We start from the raw sequence: 23140 nt of genomic DNA, 5'->3' as shown, positions 1-23140 counted from the left end.
CTTGAAAATAGGAAAGAACTGGAAGAAGGATGGAGATATTAGTGAAGTGTTCAAGAGGAGCTAATCCCTTTCTATATTGTTAATAGATACACACAAATATACAAATTTGGAGCAGTAGGCCACTTGGCCCTTTGAGCCTGCTTGACTAGTCAATAAGATCATGGCTTATCTGATTGTAACCTCTATTCCACATTCCCGCCTAGCCCTTATAACCTTTCACCCTCTTGCTTATTAAGAATTTATCTACCTTAGAAATATTTACAGGGTTTGTTTCCACTGTCTTTTGAGTAAGAGTTCCAAAGATTCACGACCTTCTCAGAGAAAAAGATTTTCCTCATCCCTGTCTTAAATGGGTGACCCCTTATTTTTAAATAAATTGACTCCTAGTTCTTGATTCTCGCACAAGGAGAAATGTCCTGCCCACATCCATCCTGTCAAGACTCCTCAGACCCCCAGATTTGTTTCAATCAAATCACCTCATACTCTTCAGATACAAACCTAGCCTGTATAACCTTTCCTCATGATAACTCGCCCATTCCAGGCTAGTCTAGTAAACATTCTCTGAACTGCTTCCAATGCATTTACATCCTTCCTTAAATAAGGAAACCAATACTGTACACAGTACTCCAGATGCAGCTGCACTTATTTCTCTCTCTCTCTCCAGGCATCTGACATTGACATCTGAACAATCAACATTCATGCTGATCCACATTTATTGCCTTGTCGCACCCATGTCTCATGGTCATCCTCTACTGAAGTTGTTCTTCTCCTCTATCCCGACAAGCCATTGCCAACACTCACAACTCTCTCCTCAGGCACTGGTGATCACACATGTTGAGAGAGCTAATCCTCTGTTATGCTTTTGACTTTGACATAGATGAAGCAGCAGTGTTGCAATTGGAAATACAGAACTGCACTGTTGAGAGTCCCACCTTCTTAGAGATGGATTTCTGTGTTAATCCTCTCTTCCTTGTGATTATATGGCTGGAGATAAGGCAGCTGGAGTTTCTGTTGCTGTTGCTGTTTCTCTTGCTCTTTGTCAGAGGTGCAAGGTAGAGCTGCATAAGGTACTCCCCACTCTGGTCAAAGCTGGCTTAAGGGAAGTGCGGCTGAAGCAAAGGTGAGTGAAGTGCAAGACAAATGAAATGCCCTCAGAGGTTGCCAATCAACTGACAAGCACCAAAAACATTCTCTGAGATGTACTGTGTACAGCAGCCTAACCTGGCCATGGCTACATTTCACTGATGATTGATCACCAGCCTACCAGTTTCAGTGAAATAGCATTTCCCTCTGTACACTCACCTGAGTGACCCTGGAGAGTTAATGATAGCTTGGAAAATAGGTCTGCTGGCTGTTAAAGCTAATATCTTTGGTTAAAACACAACTTAATACAGTTAAGTATTTAAATGATTTATCCAACAGCTGCATTGGGATTCCCTCAAACCCACTCGGGTAAAATCAGGAAAAAGACAGAATGACATCAAGCTCCTGATCTGACATCACCTTTAGGAGATTTAGAGTGGCATGATGGCACAGTGGTTAGCACTGCTGCCATGATAAGTTCTCCCTCAGTGTACTCGATCGAACAGGCGCTGGAGTGTGGCGACTAGGAGATTTTCACAGTAACTTCATTGCAGTTTTAATGTAAGCCTACCTGCGAGACTAATAAATAAACTTAAAACTTTATATGCACCCAACCCACCTGCTTGGGAAAAATCCACCTCAAAACCCAGTGTTCCAGTTGTGCAATTACTAATTTGAGAAAAAGAGATTTAGTCTTAAACGTAACCAGCCTCATTGCTACTAATTACTTGCATGGACTTTTTAAAAAATATATTTCATGTAATATTAGCATTGCTGCCCAGGCCAGCATTTATTGCCTATTCCTAATTGCCCTTGAGGAGGTAGTAATGATAGGTCTTCTTGAACTGCTGCAGCCCATGGGTGCAGGTACACCCACAGTTAGGGAGCAAGTTCCAAGATTTTGATTCAGTGACAGTGAAGGAAGGGTGATATATTTCCAATCAGGATGCTATGTCTAGGTGGTGGTATTCCCATGTGTAAATTGCCCTTATCTTTCTAGGTTGTGGGTTTGAAAGGTGCTGTCTAAGAAGCCTTGGTAAGTTCTTGCAGTGCATCTTGTAGATGGTACATAATGCTGCCACTGTGCATTGGTGGTGGAGGCAGTGAATGTTTCTGGATGAGGTGTCAATCAAGCAAACTGGCTTTGTCCTCAATGGTGACAAGCTTCTTGAGTGTTGTTGGAGCTTCACTCATCCAAGCAAGTGGAGAGTATTCCATCACATTCCTGACTTGTGCCTTGCAGATGGTGGACAGGCTTTGGGGAGTCAGGAGGTGAGTTACTCAGCACAGAATTCCTAGCCTCTGACCTGCTCTTACAGCATGTGGCTAGTCTAGTTCAGTTTCTGGTTAATGGTAACTCTGGGATGTTGATAATGGGGAATTTAGCGATGGTAGTAGCTTTGAATGTAAAGGGGTGATGGTTAGATTCTCTCTTGTTGGAGATGGCCAATGTCTGGAAACTCCCTGGACTTAGTGGCCTTAAAGGGACTTGGTTCCATATTTAGCAGCAGTCATAAAACAATGCATAATGCTAAGATGAGCAATTTCATAAAAAATCTGTAAGTTCATATAAATAAAATAACAAATAACGGAAGTTAGTTTAAAGGTGTATTTCAACTCGAGGTCCACAATATGTTCAGAAGCTAATTGACTTTCATCCATTGTGATGTCATCTGAAGTCCCTGTATTAATTCATAGCAAATCAGTAAATATTATTCCTATTTAGTACAGTATTTTCATTTACAAAAATAAGAAAAATAGTTATTGACGAAAACTGGTTTGGTTTTGTCAATATAGATAATAATTATGATTAAATTTCTTACAAAGATTTGGGAGCTAATTTCACAAGGTACAATGGAATCTCATCGGTCTAGAGTGTGGATTTCAGAATTTGTCTTTTGTTGATAATAGCTCTGTTCATACCTTGCAAGCCTCCGATGTAAAGTAAAAATCCAAGAATAAAACTAAAAGAAAGATTGCTTCCAATATGAAGATACCAGTTTAGTTAGTGACCAGACAACGATATTCCCAAAAGAGGTATGGTTGCTTTTCCCATACCTTATATACATCCTTCATTCCAAGCCACATTTATTTACATCTACTTTTCTCCCTTTTCTCTCTTGAAGATATTCACTCGTGTCGGGATATCAGTTTCACAGTTTTGGATGTGGACGTCAGAAGCCTGTTGACGTGAGCCGGAATGGGCTTGACGGTGATCGACGCAATATTAACACATGCGCTTTCCAGCAGGGGTCATTAGATAACAATCAGGAGCAGGAACCTAGATTGATTGGTCCTGTCTCCAGCCCAGGGAAGCTGAGGCTAGTTCCAGTATCACTATTGTCACCTTTATCTGAGATCGGCTCCAAGCTATATTTAATGCATTACCTTTACTTCTTTTATTTTGATGTCATAGGATCCTGTACCTTTAGTTAACTGAGATTAATGACACATTGATCAGGATCTTATTGCTTATTTACTAAGCTGCCTCATCTGCTTGTCTATATGTATCACTGTTTCTCTGGTAGTGTCAAATAACTTGCATATTAAATAAAGAGTTGCCTTGCAAACTTACCTCAGAAAAGGTTACATAAAATAAAAGTTTGGTGTTTATTTGGCACCTCTGTTTTCAACCTATTTGAAACAAAGCATAAGGTTTCAGTTCCAGGTAAACTAGCATCATCGGAGGACTGGGAGATCTTGGAATCATGTCAGGGATTGTGTGAGATTGTCTTTGTTTGCCTAATATCTATGTAATTTGTAGAAAATTGAAGATTTGAATGAAAAGTCATGAATGGGGGGGGGGGGGGGGGTGGGGGCGTGTGTTATAAGCATGCCAGTCTATTTGCACCAAAATGCCCCGTTAGTCGCCAGCTGGAAAGCTCTGTGGTTTCTGTCACACCCAATTTTAAATAACAATGTTGACCAACTGACTAAAAATGGGCTTCTAATTAATACATGCTAATTGGGCAATGTTGTTACAAGGCTATTTTAACTTGAAACAACATTTCCCGTCAGGTGAAATGAATCGGGAAGATGATTAACTCCTCCAGATAAGTTTATTTTCTTTGAGTCTAGAAGAAGCAGGACTGCTCCATTGGGTCTCCATAAGGAAAATGTAGCTCTCCCCTGCCTAGTACTTCCCTATCATGACTCCCCACCCCAGTCCTTTTCCTGGGCATTTATCTGAGAGCCAGCTGGCGTTGGTTAGCCATTTCAATTGTGAAGGTGATCAGTTCAAGTTAATGTTACAAAAGCAATCTGCAGATGCTGGAAATGTCTAACAAATATAAGAAAATGCCATGATTTCAGTCACGTAGCTGAGGCGCTATCATTGATCTTAGCAATTTTGAGTTGGGGGGGGGGGGGGGTTTCCAATTTTAGACTTATTATTAAATGATGTTGGAAACTGCATAATTGGAGATAACACAAAGGCAACTTTGAGTTCAACTATCATGTTGGCATGTTGGAAAAGCCTGCCAACATTCATCTACAAAAGAAAATCACTTGGTTGAGATGCTGAAAGGGCTTATAGTGTTTGTATAACCAGTCCCAGTGTGGATCACTGCTGTCCGGGAGAAGTGAGAAAGTGAAAATTTGAAGCAGAAGAATAAGATTTCAAAGTTTTGTTAAATTAGTCTTTTGGGAACTAATAAAAGTTTCTAGAGATTAACCAAGCAATAGTGGCATACCAGGAAATCATTTATTTACCTGTGGCTATTGGTCCACCTCAAGAGGTTAACTCAATTAGAATGAAATAATAGCAATGCAGTTTGTACACAATTCATCAGAGAGAACATTCTCTAAAGTCTGAATGGGCTCTTTAATCCACTGGGCTCTTCAATCTGCAATTTTGTATGTGTTTATGACTCATTAATTTGTGAAATGGAGGTTTTTTGCAATGATAACAACAGAAGATTAATCTTTATTCTATATTCTAATAGGTCCTGGCTTGTTGGCAGACAGAGTTTGAAGCTGAAAAGACAAACAGCATGATAGCAAAGAGATGAACTACTACCATGGATTAGGAGATGTTTTTTATATTCCATGATAACCATGGGCTAAACCATCAACAACCAGATGCTGCTATTTTGATTTACAGATATCATGCAGTCTCATCAATAACATTGGTAAAATGAATCAAAAAGAGAAATAAGCACTTAGCTATTGCTAAGTGAAAATATATATTTATACAGCAAGAAACATCAGGCAACATCAATGGCAATATTTGGTCTTCTGCAAGGTAATTCTTTGTATGCTCTTTGTATAGAGCCACTAGTGAAAATAATTCATCAACAAAGTGAAGCATGTTTGTGTCAAAGAAAGACTACATATATAGACGACTAACTTTTAGGTGATGCAATAAATGGAGTTAGCTCCACGGATTTTGTGTTTTTATCTTTTTTTAATAACTATTTTAAAAGCAGACCTTAAAGCTTGCTTTCAATCTTCGCCAAGTGAAATAAATTGGAAAGTAACTTTTTACCTCAACTGCTCTTTTTAACCTCAGCTGAGAACATGTAATAAGTATCAAATTGAAATAAGTACAGAAAATTCCAGAAATACTCAGCAAGCCAAGTGCTCATATAACAAAGCCACGACAGTATTCAGAACGTGGACAGACTCCTCCAGCCTTTGGTCCAGTCTGCGCATGGCATTTGGCATCTCTGCCTAATGTTCCCATCCTATGTCTGCATCTCCAACAGATCTCTTAAGGCCGAGTCCAGAGGCTAGTCATCTGCATCGGACTGAGAAGGGAGAGCCCTGGTCTCCAGCAGCCCCCCCGAGTGTCAGTGATCTTGGCTGTTACTTCCTCTGCCAGCTGTGGATCCATGTCTGTGATGTGCTCACTAGATTGTGACCCCACGCCTACTCAAGAACATGCATCCACTAAAGTGAATGTCTCTGCACTGGTGAAAGGTGCAGGTGAATGCTGTGACAGTGCATTCTCAAAGGCTTCTAAGGCATTTTCCTCAGAAGTGGGATTGGAGAGGGAGCTGTGGTTACCTAAGCAGGCTCCTTCATTAAAGTAATCTGTTACCATGTAGGCGTACCTGACTCCTGCAGACATGAAGCATTCTCACTGGCTTCCTGGGGGAGTCCTATCCCGCTTCAGTAGAGGCATAGTCCCATTCCCCCTGCCTATCTCGGCAGCCTGCTCTTCAAAAGGGTGACAATAGGACAATATGGTCTTGGTCCACTACCTCCTATGTGGTCGATTTTATTCTGCGCACAGACAGATTGATTTTCATCCCCATGGAGACATGCACAGTTTAGGAGCATGCATGCCTATGCAGCTCCTGAGCCCCACCCATCCTCCACCCCCAGTAAATGATTAATAAACAGGCATCCCTGTGCACTCTCACAGTTACACTGCCTCACACCCAATTTCTGGTGAACGCTAGTTTGCAGTTAGTAGGCAGTGTCACTTAACCTGGCTGAGCATAGCAGATCATTCATCCTCTACCTGCATTACTGGGTGATTCTTTGGTGGGCCCCATGGATATTATGGGGGGGGATTTTCCTGTCCTGCCCATCACGGGTATCGTAGTGGGTGGGGAGCGGACCATGCAAAAGTCCGTTGACCTCGGTCGGGATTTTCCAGAAAATCCGGATAAGGTCAGGGAGCTAGATGGAGGTGGCAAGTGGCAGGGTCAGACAGCTGGGTGGAGGTGGCAAATGGCAGGGTCAGGGAACTGGATGGCAGTAATGAATGGTAGGTCGGGAAGGAAGGATTGGGGAGTGGGAGGAGGTAGTGAGCGGCAAGATCAGGGAGGGAAGTGGTGAGTAGCAGGGAGGCGATGACTGGAAGAGTCAACAAGTAGGAACAAAGCAAGAAGGGCAGCCCCCAAAAAAGAAGGGAACTGTCCAAAACAAAAGACAATGCAGAAAGGAAACTTAAATCAAAAGGTGATTAAGGGGGTAGATAATACACTCTAATCCCTGCAGTGCTCAACAGGCACGCAGGCCTCATGGTGCCCTTGGACATCGCATGCTCCCTCTCAAGGGACACCCGGCCACGAATATAGCCGCAGTGGAGGGACAGACAGGCGGGTTGGATGAGCCCCTCACTTGCCCGCTGCCTGGCCCTGTTCATAATTCTTTTGTCAGGTTCATTTTTCAGAGACCCTTACGTACTTGATGCAAGAGCAAGACACTGATCTGTATAAGAAAACCCAGTCCTTTATTTTCAAGCAAGTACAAGCTTTTGGAGGATCGCTTTACTAACTCAGCACAGTGTGCTGAGCTTCGCCAAGCAATACTCTTCGAACAGGGAGCAGTCTCTCTCTTTATACTCTTTTTTCAGCAACTAGTCACGTACACACAGTATAACTTCACCCAGATCACGTGCTTAGCAACAGCAAGAGTAAGTACAAAGTCAGTATGTGAGTAAAACCATAAATATGTCAAAAACCCACCCCCGATTGCTATCGAAACTGCACGTCCACCATTGCTCGAGTGCGAGATAGCAACCGTTCCCATATATCTTGGGATGCTGCTTTGCCCATAAAGTGAATGTTATCTCCTTCAGACAAGGACAGCATTAGCCGAGTTGTTATTTGCAAGGCCAGGGTGACAGTTCAGAATAGGGAATATGTGCTGGTATCAGCACAAATTGTTCCAAACAACAAGATGCAGTTAATCACAGTCTTTCAAACTAAGAAGTTACTTCACTTTATCTTACAGCAACCAGCTCAGCTTGCACACCTTTTTTACAAATGGCCAAGATCATAGGAGATTCATGGGATGTTAACCCCTTAACATCTCAGTGCCCTCGGACATCGCATGCTCCCTCTCCAGGGACACCCGGCCACGAATATAGCCGCAGTGGAGTGGCAGACAGGCGGGCTGGATGAGCCCCTCACTTGCCCGCTGCCTGGCCCTGTTCATAGTTCATTTGGCTAGACCCAGGATCAGGTTCATGAGGAGGTCCTCTGCCTTCCCCGCACCCCCCTCTGCACCGGGTGCCCGTAAATCAGGAGCATGGAACTGAAGTGCAAACAGAACATCAATAAAAGGTTTTTTAGATAATTGAAATGGTAGTACAGTCTATAATATGGAACATAGACATGGTCCATGGACTCTGCAAAATCGCAAAAGGGGTCAGCAAGCAGGAAGGCAGAGGAATTCTCTTTCAGTTGTTGGGGATCAATTAAGGCAAAGTTCAGAGCCTTCAAAATGGAATTGTAACACCCAGCTCTCACAATTTTCAGCAGCCCCCTTCCTGCTCACACTCTGGATCAGAAAAATTTAAAAGCATTAAAAGGGGGTCACAGTGGGAAAATGTCTTGGAAGCACTGTTATAAATAAATTAATTCATTTTTACAGTGAAACATTTTGCAGCTTACTACATAACGGGTAGACAATAAAGCAAAAACTCAATCACCTGAAAATTTTTGTTTCAGCGGTATGTATTTTTCTCGGATTTAAAGATTTAACATGCTGTTAACATGACAGACACTGGGATAATCAAATATGAAGAGCTCAATTTTCATCTGCATTGAGAAATAACCAGTGGCCTGAAGAGTTGGCTCTGGCTGCCCCACTGCCAATTTACACTAACAAGCATTAATTAGCATTGGGCGTGACTTACATCCCTCACTGTGGAGGAAGTGCCGCCTTGGATAGTTGCTGGCCAATGAGATTTGCCAGCAGCCCTTCAGTCCCTGCAGCCACAGCACTGTGGCCAGATGAAGAACTGCATCAGGAGGCCTGAGACCAAGTCCGGGAATCCGAGGGAATGGTAAGTGTCAGGTGTCCCAGGACAGGGAGGGTAGGGAAGGCCTTGGGGGTAGTGAGTTTGGATTTTGAAAATGCAATCTTACTAAGTGTACTACATGGTTTGCAATGGTCATGTGACTCTGCCATTAGGCAAGTACTGTAGGCTGCCATTGCTACTCAGTTCAATAAGCTCTCTCAAGACAAAGAACAGAGAGAACAAACAACAGTACAGCACAGAAACAGGCCCTTCAGCTGCCCTGATACATATTACATGGTGTACAGAAGTGAAGAAAAGATAGATGTTTGAAACCTGGAAATTATGCAGAGATGACACTAAGAGCCCAGAAACACAGAAAGGTTCAAATCCTATTACAAATCCTAGTACAAAGCTACTATTGAAAAAAGGACAAAAAGAAAAGCTGCAGGTAAATACTGAATAAAAAAAAAAATGGTTTCATAGAACATAGAACATAGAAAGCCACAGCACAAACAGGCCCTTCGGCCCACAAGTTGCGCTGATCATATCCCTACCTCTAGGCCTATCTATAGCCCTCAATCCCATTAAATCCCATGTACTCATCCAGAAGTCTCTTAAAAGACCCCAACGAGTTTGCCTCCACCACCAATTTCAGTAAATTTTCTCATCCATTTCCAGTAACATTGGACCTGGTGGTTTTTCCACTTACAAAGACAAAACTATGAGATTGCAATAGACTTAATTAACAAGCCTGAACGATAAGAGTGGCCAAACTTCTAACATTGCTGGGAAGAGACTGCTAAAAAAGTGTATACCACTCTAAATCTAACTGACAAGTAAAGAAAACAGGTGGCAGAGATTTTGACCACCTCAAATACACATTTTGAACACTGGGTGAATGTTATGTACGAACATTATGTACTCAACACTTGAGTTCAGGGTGAAAACAAGATAACTGAATGGTACGTGACTGCAGTAAATAGCTGGCAGAATCATGTGAATTTGGACAGCTAAAATATGATCTGATGAAAAATAGATTACTCTTAGGCATGTGAGACCCCTCAGTGAGAACAAGTCTACTGGACAGGTGAGAAACTGACCTTAAGGAGAACCATAGATGTGTGTTGAAATAGAGAAGTTGTGAAACGTCAGCAAGAATGTATGGCAGAGCAGACCAGAAGATACATTATTCATTCGTGGGACATGGGCATCGCTGACTAGCCAGCATTTATTGTCCATCCCTAGTTTTCCTTGGAGGGCAGTTGAGAGTCAACCACATTGCTGTGGCTCTGGAGTCACATGTAGGCCAGACCGGGTAAGGATGGCCGATTTCCTTCCCTAAAGTACATTAGTGAACCAGATGGGTTTTTCCGACAATCGGCAATGGTTTCGTTGTCATCAGTAGATTCTTAATTCCAGATTTTTTTATTGAATTTAAATTCCACCATCTGCCATGGAGGGATTTGAACCCGGGTCACCAGAATATTAGCTGAGTTCCTGGATTAATAGTCTAATGATAATACCACTAGGCCATCGCTTCCCCAATAATGATGAGAGACAGTCCAAGCCAAAAGAGTTGAGCAATTGCAGACAAAGGGCAGGATGCAAATACTATGGAGGGCTGCATGCACAGGAAAAGACGAATTGCCCAGCAAGGTGAAAACAATGTTATAACTGCAAGAAGCAGAATCATTTTGTAACAAGTGTTTGGTGACAAAAAAAGCAAAACCTATAAAGCTGGCCACTGGAGAGCTATCAGCAGATAAGTCTGATGAAAACCTTTACATGATACTCATACCTTAGAGAACAAATTAGTCTGACAGTTTAATCACAAATCACTACTATCTACTCCAAGGCGACTGCAAAGAATGTTACTTTGTTTGCAAAGGTATCATCTGGACATGTACAAGCAAGGAAAACAGATGTATATTATTGACATGCTGTTGAGAGCAGCACTCCGCATGAAGAAATGCTGCTCTGGAAGTGGGAAGGAAAGGAGGTCAGTAGTAAAAAGATAGTGGGGCGATCCTACTGGCTCGTCCTGCCGATTAATTGGCATGGCAAGCCAGTAAGATCAGGCGAGAGGTGAAAAATCAGGTTTGTGCCCAGTTTTTCATCTCACGCAATGTTACCAGCACTGATTTGTCAGCAAAATCGGCTTCCTAGCAGTGCCCACCGGGGGCCTGAAACAGGCAGGGTCATGGCAGGGGGGAGCTCCATAGGGGGAGAGTGAAGGGGGGAATTCCACATTCTGGGGGATGGGGATCGGCCTGTCCAGCAATCAGGAGGGGGGTGGGTTGATTGGCCTGGTGGCAATCATGTGGGGGGGGAGGTAGGGGGGATGTATACTGGGAGATGTCAACCCCCCCCCAAACCTCCACAATGGCATCAGAGCATATTAATATTGAACTACAGAATTTCCACTTGTGTGTCTGCTGTGGATATGAGTACATTAATCTCTTGTTAATTTAATATAAAGAAGGTCTGCATGCCTGGAATTATACTTCACGTTTTCTTGTGTTGAATTAATAAGTGGAACATGACAACCGGATAATAAGTCGTAAAATATAAGCTGAAGGAGTTCAAATCAGCTAAGGAGTGGTACAATTGTTTGTTTTACGAAGCCACTATACCAGAGCTGAGCCAGTTGGGGTGCAAACCGTCAACACTCTCAACTTGAATCAGGCCACTTGGGAACTTGGCACACACTTAGAGCAATTGTCACCTCTATTGTACGCAGTGAAAGTGAGCAACCAAATGTATCGGTACAACTGCAGGCATATCTGAACAACTAGTAAAGCTGCTACAGCAATTGGGTGGACAGAGAGAAGGGATCTCACCAGCTGTGCTGAGTACAGAACTACTATTAACTCCAGCAGTCCCCAACTCCCCAAAAGCTGCAATGAAGCAACAGTCACCAAAGGCAACAAGGACCATGGGAATGACACTCTCCGGGTGAGGAACACCACCCAGGCAAACAACCAATGTCAACCTGCATGCTTTCCATTAAGAGAACTGTATGTGTGCAATGCCTGTACAGTGACTGACTAGTAGAACAAACAGTTGTTAATGCATGAGAATAGTGGGAAACTTGGATAACTCACAATCACACAGGATAAGGGGACAAATCAACTTGCTCACTGAGTTCTAGAGCAGACTCAGCAGGGTCCTTGGAGCAAGCAACTACTTTCCTTTTCTGTCAAATACTAGATCCTAAATACTGGAGACTTAAAACAGGAGTAACTTCAAAAATAATTGGTAGAAAAATATTTCATAACACATTTATGCGATCATGAAGCAGTGATATCACTATATATTTAAGTGTTAATATTTAAATGTACAAAAACCCACTTCAGTAATTTTGTAATGTAATAAACACATTTTGTTATAAGATGCCCGATGTAAAGATTTTTATCTACTTTTAAAATCAAACTATTTATTTTATTTCTGGTCTTGTCACTTCTGCAACAAAAGTGAAACCACATTGAGTGTTATCAATCAGGCAAGTTCCAATTAGATTTGAAGGATTTATATCCTGATCTGGATGCAACAGCATGCCTTTACAACCGGAATTTCAATAAGGCCTTTGTACAGGGTTTCCAGGCAGATGGAGGTGCATTTTCCATTCACCCATGTTCTATTTCTTCATTTAGCCCACACAATATTTGTTTTCTTGCACAGTGTTTTGTCAGTACATGCTTCAGAGATGTTAGGCACTGAAGAGAAACCATAAAAAAAAGCTCCACTGATAAGTTAAATGCTTTAAAGAAAGCCAGGTCCCTGGCTTTTATTCTCTGGACTATGTACTCAGAAATAAGAAAATAAATGAAGGGAATTAAAGTTTATTTAGTAGTGTCACAAGTAGGCTTACTGCAATATGTTACTGTGAAAATTCCCTAGTCGCCACACTCCAGAGCCTGTTCAGGTACACTGAGGGAGAATTTAGCATGGCCAATCCGCCTAACCAGCATGCTTTCAGACTGTGGGAGGAAACCGGAGCACCTGGAGGAAACCCTTGCAGACAGGGGGAGAACGTGCTGATTCCACACAGTGACCCAAGCTGAGAATCAAATCCAGGTCCCTGGCACTGTGAGGCAGCAGTGCTGACCACTGTACTACCGTGCCAAATTCCTGCGCTGTCACTGCAACTTCACAAGAAATGTGGCAGAAACCCTGTTATGCATGTAAATGGAAGTTCCACACATCTGGTGAAACTATGGCAGTGGAGCAGCAGCGCCTCTGAGGAAATTCACAGTTCATCATTTTTATTGCTTGCAATAAAATATTCCACTATTGGACCAATATATATTTTACAGATCAGTGAAGCTGCTAATAGGGCCACCCTTCCTAAGAATTTTCATTCTTCCCATCTCCCCACTAGCTGTCCCAGCACAGATCAGGTGTTGTTGCCAAGCCAATACGCTAAAGTACAGAGTAATTGTTCTCAATTCGGGGTTCATAACAACCATTCAAGGTTCATGGAATAGAAATGCGAGTTGGGAGGCCACCACAGGTGCAGCAGAGAATCTCATCTAGGAGGGGACAGTGCAAGGACCGGCAGACTCTGCAGTGAGAAGCAGGCATAGTGTTATCTGTAAGGAAATACTGTTTCCCGAAAATGATTCTTAAAATGCTCTGTAATGTGTTGCATTTTCATATTTTGAATATTAAAATTTACATGGGGTTCCATGATAATCTATTTGAAAAGAGATCCTGCAACCAAAAATATTTGAGAGCCATTGTTATAGAAGAGGTGGGATAACATGATAAATTATTTGTGAAATTCTTGACCTAATTTCTTATGACTAATGTTAGCATATTATGTGCAAAAATTGGACTTCATTTGGTTTTTTTTGGGCATTAAGATCATGATGCGCATTTAAGGTGATGTAGGTAGCACTCATGTCACTCAATGCATCACATCCCTATCATTTATCCAACATCAATCTCTAGTAGTCAGAATTCATACCAAATATTCAGAGGCTCCACTTCACATTCCCACACTTGCCAATGCTGCAAGTCTCACACCCACATTTCATAGCTTCCACAGACTGTAGTATAAAATATTAACAAGTGAGATGTGGTAATATATGATGCAGATGATGATGTACTATGGACATCAGTCAATCACTTTCTATGAAGCGAGAGAGGTTGGAATCATGCCTAGGATCAATGTGCCCACTCTGTAACCTGTCGAGATAGAGTACTAATAAACAGATGGTAAACAGATACCAGAGTATGTCTATAGTCTGTCTACTAATCAAGTCGCATACCCAGAGTCCAAGATAGAAGAACACACCACAGAACATCAGAAGTGTTATGGTGCAGCAGGAGGTCATTCAGCCCATTGTGTCTGCACTAGCTCTCTAAATGAGCCTCATGACTTACTGCCATTCTCCTGCCATTTCCCTGCACCCTTGCAAATTGTTTCTATTCAATTAATCATCCAATGCCCTCTTAAAGGTCTCAATTGAAACTGCCTCCACCATACTTCCAGGCAGTGCATTCCAGACCCAAACCATTCGCTGTGTGAAAAAGGTTTTTTTCATCACATTTTCTTCAGTTGCAAATCACTTTAAATCTGTGCCCTCTAGTTCTCGATCCTTTTACCAGCGGGAACAGTTCCTCCGTATCTACTCTGTCCAACTCCCTCATGATTTTGAACACGTCCGTCAAATCTCCTCTTGGCTTCCTTTTCTCCAAGGTGAATCATCCCAACCTCTCCAATCCATCCTCATAATTGAAGTTTCTCATCCCCGGAACCATTCTTATAAACCTCTTTTGTACTTTGTCCAATGCGTTCACATTTTTCCTGCAGTGTGGCATCCAAAACTGTACACAATACTCCACCTGAGGTCTAACTACTTTCATGTCTAAGTTCAGCATAACCTCCTTGCTCTTATACTCTATGCCACTACTAATAAAGCCCAAGATACTGTTGTTTTTCTAACTGCTCTCTCCACCTATCCTGCTACCTTCAATGATCTATGCTCATGATCCACCCAGGTCCCTATGTTCCACACCTCTCAAGAATAGTATCCCTTACTTTATATTGTTTTTCCATGTTATTCCTAACAAAATGCATCACCTCACACTCCTCCACATTGAACTTGGTCTGCCATGTATCTGCTCACTCCACCAACTTGTCCATATCCTTTTGAAGTTCTACACTGTCCTTTTCAGTTTGCAATAATTCCAGATTTTGTGTTATTTCACAAAGTTTGAAATTGTCCCTTACAGATCAAGATCCAGATCTGAAAATCAAGAGCTAGATCATTAATATACATCAGGAAATGAAAGGGTCCCAATACCGACATCTGAGGAACTCCAGTACAAATATTCTTCCAGCATGAAAAATATCCATTGACCATTACTCTCTTTCGTGTTACTCAGCCAGTTTTGTACCAATGTTACTACTGTCCCTTTTATTCCATGAGCTATAACTTTTCTCAAATCTATTGTGTGGCAGTGTATCGAATGCATTCTGAAAGTCCATGTACACCAACCACATCAACAGCACTACCTCATCCATCCTTTCCATTACCTCTTCAAAAAACTCCAACACTCTGTCCAACACTCATTATCAATTTTGCATCCTTCCAATGACAGTTTGCTTCTCTGTCACCAGGGCCTGGATAGCATCTATTTCCTTGGTAACGACAGTTGCAAAGTAATCATTTAATACCTCAGTCATGCTCCCTGACTGTGTAAATTCCCTTATAGGTCCCTAACTGGCCCTACACCTCCTGTTACCCTCCACTTACCATTCTTTTACTATTTATGTGCCTATCGAAGACTTTGGGGTTCCCTTTAGGTTGACTGACAGTCTTTTCTCATAATCCCTCTTGCTTCTCTAATACACTTTTTCACCTCCCCTCTGAACCTTCAATATTCCTTTTGGTTCTCAATTGTATTTTCTACCTGACATCTGTCATAAGCAGGCTTTTTCTTCTTTATCTTAATTTCTATTCCTTTTTCATCCAGTGAGCTCTGGATTTGTTTGTCCTACCTTTGCCTTTTAAGGGAATATACTTTGACTGTGTCAAACCATTTATTTTTTGAAAGTAGCCCATTGTTCAGCTACAATTTTTCCGTACCAACTTTATGTTCCAACCCAGCTCAGTTCTTGTCACATTGAAGTCAGCTCTTTCCCAGTTAATTATTCCTACTCTAGATTGCCTTCTTTCCTTCTCCATAATCATCATAAACATTATGATTGAATGATCACTGTCTCCTGAATGTTTCCCACACTGACATTTGACCTATTTGGGTCCACCTCATTTCCAAGAACCAGGTACAACAGTGCATCCTTTCTTGTTGGACTGGAAACATACTGCTGTCAAAAATTTTCCTGAACACAATCTAGGAACATTTGCCCCTCCCTGACTTTTACACTACCACTGTCCCAGGCCACATTAGGGTAATTAAAGTCCCCCAGTATAACTGCTCTAAAATATTTGCATCTCTCTATAATTTTCCTGCAGACTTGTTGCTCTACATCCTTTCCACTGGTTGGTGGTCTATAGACTACCCCAAGAAATGTAATTGCACCCTTCTTGTTCCTTGACTCTAGTCAAATGAATACTATTCTTGAACCCTCTGGAATATCCTCTTTCTCCAGTACTGCATTGCCCTTGAACACAGCTCAACTGACGCCGTGGGCAAAGACACTCAGTGCTATCTGTCTCTCCCAGTATTTTGTGTGTCCTGGTATTCCTCTTTCATATTTTCTCTTGGTATCTGAACCCCTGCCAAAAAGCAACTAGCGCTAGCAAAACTCCCTGCAAGGAACTCTGTCCCAGCTTTGTTCAGGTGCAACCTGGCTTGCACAGGTACAACCTTCCCCAAAGCCTGTCCCAGTGTCCCAGGAATCTAAAACCATTCCTCCTGTACCATCTTTCACTCATTCAACTGCCTTATTCCCCCTATTTCTGTACTCACTTGCACGGAGCACTGGGAGTAATCTGAAGATTACTACATTTGAGATCCTATTTGCTTTTCATTTCTACCAAGCTCCCTAAATTCTGATTGCAGGGCCACATCCTCCTTCCCACCTAAGTCAGTGTTACCAATGTGGATCACAACCTCGGATTGTTCACCTTCCCTCAGAGGAATATCCTGCTCTCTGACATGCTTGACCCTGGCACCAGGGAGGCAACATACCATCTGGGAGTAATGTTTATGGACACAGAAACACCTACATGTTCCACTAACTATCGAACCCCCTATTTCTTTGCTCATCCTCCTCTCCTGTACAGTCGGGCTGCTCATGGTGCCACAACCTTGGTTCTAACTGCACTCCTCTGAGGAACCAGTGACCTCACCAACTTCCAAAAAGGAAAATCAATTTATGAGCGGGACCCAAGGGGACTCCTGCACTATCTTCCTGGTTCTCTTGGACCGGACTGGCAGGAAAGGATGTCCCGAGGCATGGTACATTGGGGAAACCATGCAGACACTACGACAACAGATGAATGAACACCGCTCGACAATCACCAGGCAAGACTGTTCTCTTCCTGTGGGGGAGCACTTCAGCAGTCACGGGCATTCAGCCTCTGATCTTCGGGTAAGCGTTCTCCAAGGCGGCCTTCACGACACACGACAGCGCAGAGTCGCTGAGCAGAAACTGATAGCCAAGTTCTGCACACATGAGGACGGCCTAAACCGGGATCTTGGGTTTATGTCACACTATCGGTAATCCCCACAGCTTGCCTCCTGGACTTGCAGAATCTCACTGGCTGTCCTGTCTGGAGACAATACACATCGCTTTAACCTGTGCTTAATGCTCCCTCCACTCACATTGTCTGTATCTTTAAGACCTGGTTGGCTGTAGAGATTTGCATTCTAATCAGTATTCTGTAACTTGATTTTGTGTCTCTGTATGCCCTGTTTGAGAGCAGATATCCACTCCATCTGGCGAAGGAGCAGTGCTCCGAAAGCTAATGGCATTTGCTACCAAATAAACCTGTTGGACTTTAACCTGGTGTTGTTAAAGCTCTTACTGTGTTCTCTTGGACTGCCCAGTGGTGACCCATTCCCTTCTTGCTACCAGTCCCATCTGCAGTGTGACCAACTCTTTGAACGTGCTATCCACATAACTCTTAGCCTCACGGTTATGCCACAATGACTTCAGCCACTGCTCAAGCTCTGAAACCCGGAGCTTGAGTTTCTACAGCTGGAAGCACTTCCTGCACATATGGATGTTTAGGACATGGGTAGTGTCCATGGTTTCCCACATATTACAGGTCACACATTCCACTCAACTGTGCTGCCCTGCCATTTCTTAACTTTACTTCCCTTATGTTTACTTTATTTTCCTTTGAATTACTTATTGCTTTATTATACTGGCCCCCACACCCCCATTCCTGGTCTTTCTCACTTAATTCCAACTATAGCTAAGTTTAAAAATAATATGCCCTTCTAATTTACAGCAATTTAAAGACAGCTCCTAACAGCAGGTCCTTGCCAACCAATAAACGTGCGATTTTCCTGTGATGTCACTAATTGTTATTTTTTGGTCACTCTCCTTTTGAACTCAGCACAGGCCAGTTCCATGCAGCTGATTAGTGTGCCTATCTGACTTCCAAGTAAGTGATGTAGGCCTCAAGCCTCATCCAAAATTTACACTTTCCTGCTTTGAGCCCTTGCATGTCTGCTGCCTCTCTGACTCCCACGTAAGTGGTGTGAAGAGAGACTATGGACCACTCTGGTACATTTTGAGCACCTTTCATAGCCTGGCACCCACCTCTGTCAAAAGCTCACCATTGACAAGAAGATCCAATATCAGATCAGCTGCAACAGTTTCGCCTGCTACAAACTACAGCAGTGAGTGTTTAACAATAAAGACCTCCATAAGTCAACAAAAGTTCTAGTGTAGTTGTCACCATGCTCCTGTACTTCAATGAGATCTGCAACGTACATCAGTGACACATAAGAGTGCAAGAGAAATTCCACCAGTAATGCCTGCGCCTTGTCCTCCAGATCCAATAAGATGACTAAAACAAACACCTGTGTCCTACTTGAAGTCAGCTCCACAAATATTCAGGCAATACTGCAAAATAGACTTCCATGGCTGAATGCTGTGCCTGGCTGCCCGAAAATTGTCTTTGTCGCCAGGTCCTGTTCTCTCAGATGGCCACCATTCTTCGGGAGAGCAACACTCTTCAAAATCATTCTAAAACTCTCCTTGAACCATGATGCCACTGGCCTTAACAACCAGGAGAAGCTTGCTACTAATTGTTCAGAATGGCAATAACCTGTCCATCAAACTACCTCACTTTTAAAGTCCCGATATTTTAATGATGATGCAGACTGGCGGATGTAAGTAAAGAAAGCAAATCTGCAGTCCAGTTCCCATTACATCATTCGATATGCTGCCCCATATGCCCTAATGTATGCGTGTTGAGAATTGACCTGATCAGTCACACGAAGACCCAAGGCATAAATTAGTGTCCTTGAGTGGATGTCATTTCTGAATTGAGGGACAGTAATGACTAAGGCATGCAATCAGTTTGACAAATTATCAGATATATGGTATGAGGTCTCACAGTTTAAGGAAGCTTTAGTGGCAGCTCATTGTTTTCAAATGATCAGCTTTCAAATCAGAAAGCCTTTAGTCATCAGACTGTTCAAGGTAAATTGATATTTTTGTGCACTGTGGGTCAAGGTATTAGCAATCTGCAACCTCTTACCTCTGAGCTTTGCTTGCCTCTTATTATTTTTATAAAACTTAGTTTATTAATATGCAGCCCCAGATTTCCACAGAGATCACATTTATGAGCAGGGCAAAAGTTTTTCCCTTACAAACTATTGGTGCCAACTATTAACATTTGCATTTTTTTTACTGTGTATTAGATAAGTAGATAAATCTACTTTATAAAATATCATAAGAGGTACAGGACATATTTTGGAATGCATTTCCAATACAGATGTTGCACATTATAGCATTATTTTTAAGTTTATTTATTAGTGTCACAAGTAGGCTTACATTCACACACTAATGAAGTTACTGTGAAAATCCCCTCGTCGCCACACTCCGACACCTGTTCGGGTACACTAAGGAAGAATTTTGCATGGCCAATTCACCTAACCAGCACATCTTTTGGACTGTGGGATGAAACCGGAGCACCCAGAGGAAACCCATACCCATGCAGACGCAGGAAGAACGTGCAGACTCCGCACTGACACTGACCCAAGCCGGGAATCGAACTCGGGTCCCTGGTGCTGAGGCAGCAGTGCTTTCCATTGTGCCACCGTGTTGCCCATATTTAACTAAATAGGTTGAAAAATGATAGATTTACCATATCTATAGCTGCTGGCAAGTTGTTCCTCTCCCTTTCAATGTTAGTTAGGTATTAAAAATTGGTCAAACTAAAAATAACATGGCAGCACAAAGCTGATAGAGAATGTCAAGGCACCACATGCATAGAATATTTATCAAATTTTATGGAAACAGAATTAATGGCTATTATTTTACCCCATGTACTTGAGACATTTCAGCTTTGTTACAAATGTTTTAAGTGGAGCAACTGCACAATAAAACTGAGGGATATAAAGCAAGGCATTATATTTTTAAATCATAGCTGTTTTTTGGAAAATAAGCTGAATGTCCTTCTATTTTCATGTGACACCTTCCTCCAGTGTGGTTTGGAACTAGGTCATGTTTTCACTTTGGAAAACCAACATTACAACTATATTGGTTTTAATGTATTCCCCTAAAGCTATTTGCAACAAAACTGTCTCTACACATGACCTGACAGTTTACATTACAATTTGCAGGCAGCTACATTAGCAAAAGTAGCCTGAAGCTATTGTGAATTGTGTACTGTAAATACACCCGGTGATATCTGTTGACTCTTCTCACTGAGATGCTTTTTTGTGCACCAAATGTCATAACCATTGACATCAAAGAACCAATTTGTTAAATATTTGTGTCAGTTGTGTTAGTGTTTATTATGGGCATCCATCAATGAACTTTGAGAGTATAATCCAAGGAGGCTGGGGAGAAATACAACTGTCAAAACTGGCAAATAGGGTGCACAGTGTTACACACTATTCAAAAGTGCAAATCTCCATTTGTAAGAATGCAAGTTCCCCTTTTACAATGTAAGATTTTCTTGCACACAAAACTTGAGATTTCCTTTTCCTCATCATTGTCTTCTTTAAATCCTGAAAACCCAAATGCCTCATCTCAAAGGAAGCCATAAATGAGGTCTTGAGTTGTAATAGTAATTAGTCCCACATTTACCATTAGATGCCATCTTGGTAAAGGAGTTGAAGTGAGTCCAAGAAATGATCACCTGATGGATTGTTAAGCAGCTGACTGCCTACTAATTTTTCTTATTTTCTCATAGGGTGCGTATTGCTGGCTATACCCACATTCGTTGCCCACCCCTAATTGCCCTTGAGAAGATGGTGGTAAGCCTTCTTGAACTGCTGGAGTCCATCTGGTGTAGGTACATGCACAGTACTGTTAGGGACAGAGTTCCAGCATTGGACCCAGAAACATTGAAAGAAAAGTATTTGGTTCCAAGTCAAGATAGTCCGTGGCTTGGAGGGGAACTTGCAGGTGATGGTATTCCCATGTGTCTGTTATCCTTATCTTTCTCAGTGGTAGTGGTTGCAGGATTGGAAGGTGCTGTAGAAGGAGAGGTGGCCAATTGCTGCATTGCATTTTTATATGGTACATACTGCTGCCACTTTGTGCCGGTAGTGGAGAGAGTGAATGTTAGGAAGTTGGAATGAAATGAAAAATAAACAATTGGATAAAAAAATAAACTGATAGGGATTTAGCTATACTGAGTACCTGTGAGATGCAGATTAGTCTAGCAGCAGAGTAAAACAGGTACTTTGGTAAGGAAAGTGGAGATTAGCAGTCTAGGGACCTAGATCATAGCCATGCCCATTTGCAAAGCAGAGTTCTTGTAGAAGAATCAAGCTGTTGTGCAGATAAGAAGGCAGCAGATGTGTGTGTGTGAAACCACATCAGTTCTACTTGAAACTAGATGAACAGTTCTCAAAGGAAAGCTAGTGTGGTAGTTATTTGTTGGATTTGGTTTGTAGTGTTACAACCTATAGATGTTGTTTTGGGGCAAGTGTATTCTCAGAGTTTAAGAATGTAGATAGATTTAAATTGGGGTGGGGGGCTGTAATTTATGTGTACTGGCTGGATAACCATTATGGTAGTTAATTGTAAATGTTGTTCTGTACTGCTGTCCTTTTTCTTTGTGCATTAAAGTATAATAAACATTTTGCCATTTGAATATTTACAAGAAGACTGACTGCCTTCCTCACCAGGTTTCATTTATTTTCTCACATTTTTTTCCAAATGGCAAAAATAAATAATTAAGTTCTGGCATTCCAAGTTTCCATTCTGGGATTTGGGAGGCCCTTGCATTGAACATCAGCAGGGTTCACAACAATGTTTAAAGTGATGGTTGGGGTGCTTTGCCCTAAATGGTGTCTAACTTCTTATATTGTTGTACTCATCCAAGCAAGTGGAGAGTATTCCATCACACTCTTGAATAATGCTTTGTAGGTGGTGGAGAGGCTGTGGGGATACTAACCACTTATCAGCCTAAGCCTGAACATTGTCCATGTCTTGTTGCAGGTGCACGTGATTTCTTCAGTTTCTGAGCAGTCACAAATGGTAAAATCATCAGAGACATCCGCACTTCCGATCTGATGATGGAGGGAAGGTCAGGTCAAAGCAGTTGAAAATGGTTGGGCCTAGGACATGACCTTGAGGAACTCCTGCCGCAATGTCCTGGGGCTAAGATATTTGACCTCTAACAACCACAATATCTTCCTTTGAGCTAGGTATTACTCCAACCAATGGAGGGTTTAACCTGATTCCCAGTCACTTCAATTTTTTAGGGCTCCTTGATGCCACACTTGGTCAAAGGCTGCCTTGATGTCAAGTCATCTCCCCTTACCTCTTGAATTCAGGTCTTTTGTCCATGTTTTGAAGAAGGTTGTAATGACGTCTGGAGTCAAGTAGCTTTAACAAAACCGAAACTGGGCATCAGTAAGCATTATTGTTGTGTAAGTACCATTTGATAGTACTGTTGATGACACCTTCCATCACTTTACTGATAATGAGTAGACTGATGGGGTGGTATTGAATTTGTCTTGATTTTTGACGACAAGGCATACTTGGGCAATTTTCCACATTGTCTGGTGGATGCCAGTGTTGTAGCTATAATAGAACAGCCTGGTTAGAGGTGCAGCTAGTTCTGGAGCACAAAGCTTCAGTACTACAACCTGAATGTTGTCAGCACCCATAGCCTTTGCTCTATCAAGTACTTTCAGCCATGGAGACTGAAATAGATCATCCACTTAGCATTACTGGCTTAATTC

This window comes from Mustelus asterias, chromosome 15 (genome assembly GCF_964213995.1).
Source record: "Mustelus asterias chromosome 15, sMusAst1.hap1.1, whole genome shotgun sequence".
NCBI lineage: Eukaryota > Metazoa > Chordata > Chondrichthyes > Carcharhiniformes > Triakidae > Mustelus > Mustelus asterias.
The sequence above is the reverse complement of the archived record's forward strand: the minus strand, read 5'-3'. Positions refer to the sequence as shown.